Source organism: Notolepis coatsorum (assembly GCF_963971535.1).
Source record: "Notolepis coatsorum genome assembly, chromosome: 7".
Taxonomy (NCBI): domain Eukaryota; kingdom Metazoa; phylum Chordata; class Actinopteri; order Aulopiformes; family Paralepididae; genus Notolepis; species Notolepis coatsorum.
This window is the reverse complement of record NC_140171.1, coordinates 134,850,997-134,857,059: the sequence shown is the minus strand read 5'-3', so window position 1 is coordinate 134,857,059 and position 6,063 is coordinate 134,850,997. Positions and strand designations below refer to the sequence as shown.

Below are 6,063 nucleotides of genomic sequence, written 5' to 3'. Positions count from 1 at the left end.
ATATCAGATATGAATTTCAAAGATACCCAGCGTACAATATGGGTTTAACACAGCTTTACGGTGGGGTCTGGAAGCTCGGAGTTGCAGTTTAAAACATTGTTAGGAAAAAAAAGTGGTACTCACAACCAGAGCCCTTTAATTAAGAGTTCCGCCACTCTGACCCACTTTCGTTGTTATCGTGGAATGCGGAAGTAAAGCGCCTCAGGGCGGGTCCGTAGTTCAAGCTCTCAGCTCATCGCCATTCATTTCATTGTTGCCGAGGCGGCACTCGCTCGTAAGTTTACTTTACTTTACTTACTTACTGCATTTTTCTTTTTACATTTTAACGCATTAGCAGACCACTCATGGATGGTCAATAGTGGTATTTTATGTAGCAATCTTTAGTTTATGTTTATCATAAGTTAATAGCTTGTTAGATTCTAAATGCAGTTAGATAACGTTACCATGTATATGTAACGTTAAATGTATATACACTTTTTCTGGACACTTTTTGTATCACAAACAGTACTGTATTTGCAAATCTGGTATGTCATAAATGTATAGATGTAGCAGTACTGACTATCTGTATGTCGTGTGTGTCATATATTTCCTGATGAATTGAAAATGGGGGACCCTGATGTAAACAAGACGAAAGTCTTTCTCTGGTCTGCATCCCCTTAACAATTGTATGTATTGTACTGTACTGTACCCATTCTGCAATCTGCAAACCAAGAATCAAGAGGTTTATTTGTCACATCATTCCAGGTTCAACTAGAAGACTGATAAGGTGAATATGCCTACCACATTACTACTACACCTGCATATAACCCATACAACTCTGTATGATATCAATAATGCTGTAAATACTGTATACAAGAGTACTACTCAGTAGTACTCTTTATATATTTTGTATCCAGTCTAATCACCTGTACATTGAATATTGCTATTGCACTTTACTGCTATATTTGCACTCCGGTTGGATGCCAAACTTATTTCCGTTGTACTGTACTTGTGCTGTATAATGACAATGCATTTTAATATAATCTAATACAATTTTGTGTTGAGCGACATTTTATCTCATGGCACAAGGGCATATTAAACATATTTTCCCTTATTCTGAAATACAGTATATATAAATAAATATATGCGTGGCCCACAATCTATAGGCGTGGGATTGAACAGGGTCTGGCTACAGTCCCTGGATCAGTGGGGAGGGTCTGTCTGTTGGGATGGAGAGGCTGGTGGAGGGATGGAGAGGCTGGTGGAGGGATGGAGAGGCTGGTGGGACGATGAGGAGGCTGTAATATTAAATAAGGTGCAACGTTATTGTCTGAAATAATGTTCACAAATGATTTAATTCATATTAAATGTATATATTGACTTACCATTTGTGTAGAAGCGATGGAGACTCGGGGGAGACGATGGAGAGACTGGTGGAGGGATGGAGAGACTGGTGGAGGGATGGAGAGACTGGTGGAGGGATGGAGAGACTGGTGGAGGGATGGAGAGGCTGGTGGAGCGATGAGGAGGCTGGTGGGACGATGGAGAGCCTGTAATATTAAATAAGGTGCAACGTTATTGTCTGAAATAATGTTCACAAATGATTTAATTCATATTCAATTTATATATTGACTTACCATTTGTGTAGAAGCGATGGAGAGGCTAGTGGAGGGATGGAGAGACTGGTGGAGGGATGGAGAGGCTGGTGGAGCGATGGACAGCCACGCTAGGTGGTGGGACATTTGTAGGAGCAACGGTCAGACCAAACACGTCCATGGCAACGATCAAGGTGTTTGTTGGGGGCCTGCTTGTTGTAGGCCTAGATGTTGCTTGGCTTTGCTGGTCCTTCTTTGCCCTTTTTGTCTGGCTTTTACTCCCAAGATGCCCATCGTCAGACAGCACTGTTTTTCTTTCAGCCCGGATGTGCTTTGCTGCGATTCTCAACCTCAGCCTGATGTATCTGTTGGTTATTTTCTTTTGTACATCATGGCATGAGGGTAGTCTGCTGTCTAACAGCTTAGCCTCTCTCTCCAGCAAATCCATGGCATTTGGGAGCTTCATGAGGGCGGCACTGGTCTTGTTTCGGAACAGCGACAATCTACTTTCAGCTTCAGTATGTCAAACACCTCCCCTAATATTCCTGGTTCCATCTTTATATGCTGCAGTCTCCTTTGCAGGGTTCTGATGTCGGGGAGAGGAATCTCCATCTCCTGAAGCAGCCTGTAGCCTGTTGAGCCTGTGGCAAAACGGATTTTTATGGCCTTTTTAATGATGTCATTTCCCCATCTCATGCCCCTCTTGCTCTTCATACCAATCGCTTTAATCTGATCTTTTGAAAAAATTCCAGCTAATTTCTTTTCCATGACAATTTTTTTTCCCCGTAGGACCACATTCATTCTTTTTTGTCTTTTTAGGGCTGCCTCTAACTGATTTATTTTTCTTTCTAACTCAACCCTCAGGTCTTTCTCACTGGCTCCTGGTTCACTTGGACGCTGCACACTGGTTTCTGGCTCATTGGCTCCTGGTATGGCCCTCTCATCAATCTCCTCAGTCTTCACCTTCGTTGCCCTCTCTTCCCTCATTTTCCCTTCCTGCCTCAATATCTGAAATGATGACATGGCATTGTCAGTGAGGGTGTACTGTGTAGGCTAGTCATTGAAATTAGAAATATTATATAAATTATAACTTCACGTTTATTCATACCAAAGTTAATTTGAGCACAATATGTGTGGTCACTGGCCACTGTATGAATATGTGCTGGAGGTTCTGGGGTTCTCACAGTGGGACCCTTCCTCCTCTTGGGTCTCGGGCGATGCACAAATAGTGTCGGAACAGCATCAGCCTTCAATTTCAGATGGCCTTTTCTGTTTGCTGTGAACTGTTCTCCCTCAAAATGTGCCTGCAGAATAATTCCAGACTTTACCCCATAATTGCTAATCACAATTTCATTGTAGTCATGTACATATTACAGTAAAATAAATTGAACCTTAATCCACAAGTGAAATGTCCAAATGTGGAGTAGAAATGTAACTTACCGCACACAGTTTTCTACTATTGTAATTTCGTGTGATGGTCAGGTTGCTTCTGCTGACTTTGGCCAACCATTTTCTTCTCCGGTCTGTGTCCTTTGGGAACCCATACATACGGATCCCTTTCTCTGACCGATTGGTGGACCCGAATGCTGAACAGCCGACCATGGTAAGACGTTGATCTATAAAAGTTAGATGTTATGATTAAGCAAGCAAAATATGTATACTAAAATATCAAGTTTCCCACAGCAGAAACTGGTGGGTGAACTCTAAACCCTCTAAAATATTGAAATCAAATAGTTTTATTGTCACATACACAATCATACACCTCTTGAAGCAGGATGCTTGCATGCTGTGGAATGGAAATGTTAGAGATGAGAAGATACAAGATGTGTGTTGTTGTAGAGTGCATGAGCAACTCCATAACTCTCTATCTCCCTGTTTTGTTTTCTAGGATAAATTACCACTATAATGACGTGCATGTGTCCAGTCTGTGGTGAGCAGCAGTCGTGACAGAAAGGCCCTAGCACTACAAACAACAGGAGTGGAAGACTGGACCTCTACATGGACATTGGACATATTATAGGCCTTTATTACATGGCGTTTTCACATTCGCCGAAATGCTTGCTTGTGATTGGTCAATAGCCCCCCTGTTTTTTCAATAATGACCGCAGTGCGCAGCTGTTCGCAATCAAGCCCACTGACACACACTGTTTCAGTGCAATTAGACACTCGGTGTTCTGCTGCCGGCGATGACAGGGGGCGGAGCGACGAGCGGAGACAGAACGCAGCCAGAACCAGTATTGCGAGTCGATGTAAAATGAATTAGGTATATTGTTAGTAAGTTAGCCATGTAATAAGCGGGATAATGTATAGCCTACTCGGTCATTGTCGCAAAATAATTGACCTTCACTACGTTTAAAACACCTCGGCGCGGCGCCTCGGTATTTTAAACTCTGTGTCGGTCAATTATAATGACCATGTAGCCATACATTATCCCTTACATAATAATAAAAAATGTGTGGAATGCAATTGGTTGCTTTGTATATTTTGTACTGTTGACCAAACTTCTTTCTTGGCTTAATTGAGTAGTATCAATGGTTACAGTATGAAATGTAAATGCTAAGAAATGCAGAGTAAACAGCTTGATATGATATTCACTGCATTTTCACATGTGCATGTATGAATGTCTTATACTATACTTATACTATAGATAGCATTAGGATGTGTAGAAGCACAAGTCTCTCTGCCACTCACCTGAAATGCTATTATATATATTGAATATAAATAGCCCACATATAATGTGGGCTGATTAATACAATGATGCTTGATTGTGTAACAACTGGTGATATGGCTCATGTAAAATAAGTCAGCTAGCACAGCTAGCATTTAACGTTCGAAATTGCCGTCATCGCCTAGTGATATAATGTAAATATTAAAGTAGCAGATATGTAAATGATATATCGCAACAGTGATCAATGCACATTGTATTAATAAGTACCAAAAATTGCTGTAACAGTAGTAGCAGAGCCGTATAATTAGTTCTGCCGTTCTGTCCCGCTGATATCAAGTTGACAGGAAGGTCAAATTGGAACTACAGGTAGCTACGTGAACCACGTGATATCCTGTCGGCGAGATCAAAGCGTGTCGCAACTCTTAATTAAAGGGCTCTGCTCACAACGAACTCTGGCAAGATGGCGTCTTCTTCTTCTGCAACTCTTTTTGTCGCATGCCTGGTGCGTCCAGCAATCACTGCGCTCCCTATCGGTCCCTGTTGGTCATTACAACAATACACAGATGGACACAGGTGGTTTGCAATCACAGGACATGGCCCCCATGAAGCGCTCAGCAGATTCTACCATGTGGTGTCTTCTGGCGAGAGCATCCCCATGACCTTTCCATGACCTTACCAGGTAATTCCTATAAAAAGGTGTCGCGCTCAGGTTTGGTTGATATCTTTTCTGTAGTTGCTAACTGAACAAAAAAAGTAGATATGGATGTGGACAGTGTTCTTAAGGAGGTTTCACCATTTATTTTGAAACCAAAGCAAATAGCTATCTTTAAAGCCTTGGCAGACGGCAAAAATGTGTTTGCAATTTTGCCGACTGGGTATGGCAAAAGTGCGTCATTCGGTCTTTTCGGGAAAATAATGGACACGGTAAGATGAACAATATTATTATTATTAAAATGTTATTTACAGCCAGCCATGTATTTTCATGTTAATTGCTTCCCCCCGTGTAATGACCTAATTGGTAATTACATCCATGAAATTAGAATTGAGTAAACTACACATTTGTGTCAGCTCCACTATGAATTTAAAATGGGGGACCCTGATGTAAACAAGACAAATGTTTTTCTCTGGTCTGCATCCCCTTAACAATTGTGTATATTGAGCCGTACTGTACTGTACCCATTCTGCAATCTGTTCATTAAAGTTTGCATTCATTAATTCGCCATTGGGACCCTCTCGAAAATGAGATACTGTATCTCAATGTGGTTTTCCCAATAAAATAATTTCAATATTATTAAAAAGGCGTTACTATTACTTTCTTTCATAGATGCATCCTGGGAAAAAGCACCGTGTGCTGGTTGTGAGCCCCCTGAAGGCTTTAATGATAGACCAGGTCAGCATTTGGAGATCCAAAGGTGTGTCTGCGGCTGCAGTCATGAAGGACATGGACAGTGACACAGTGAGAAGTATGTTTGGCATAACATTTTTAATAACAGGCACATAACCGTAGTATATACATAAAACAATAACTATATACAATAATAAGCTGGCACAAAAATAAGCCTGTTCAGAGCCTATATTGAACTCTTATTTTATACTGCACACCTGAAATAAAGTCAACATCATATATACACAACTATATAAATGTTTGGCATTGAGAGGAGATAATCCATCCCCCGATGGCCTTATTTTTCACAGGTATCCTTGAAGGAGAGGTTACACTTGTCTTCAGGCACATAACCGTAGTATATACATATTACAATAACACTGATAACATGTGTGTAGCCTGTGTAGCCCCTTGGGAAGGGGCTAACATGTGTGATG

General features: G+C 41.2%; 1 long non-coding RNA gene across 1 annotated transcript; it reads left to right on the top strand.

Moving 5' to 3' along the window:
- The first annotated feature begins 1,407 nt into the window (after nt 1-1,407).
- LOC311232138 lies at nt 1,408-3,967 on the top strand. Its single transcript, XR_014619920.1, has 3 exons — nt 1,408-1,546; nt 2,439-3,177; nt 3,463-3,967. It is a non-coding gene; the product is annotated as an uncharacterized lncRNA (long non-coding RNA).
- The last annotated feature ends 2,096 nt before the right edge of the window (nt 3,968-6,063 follow it).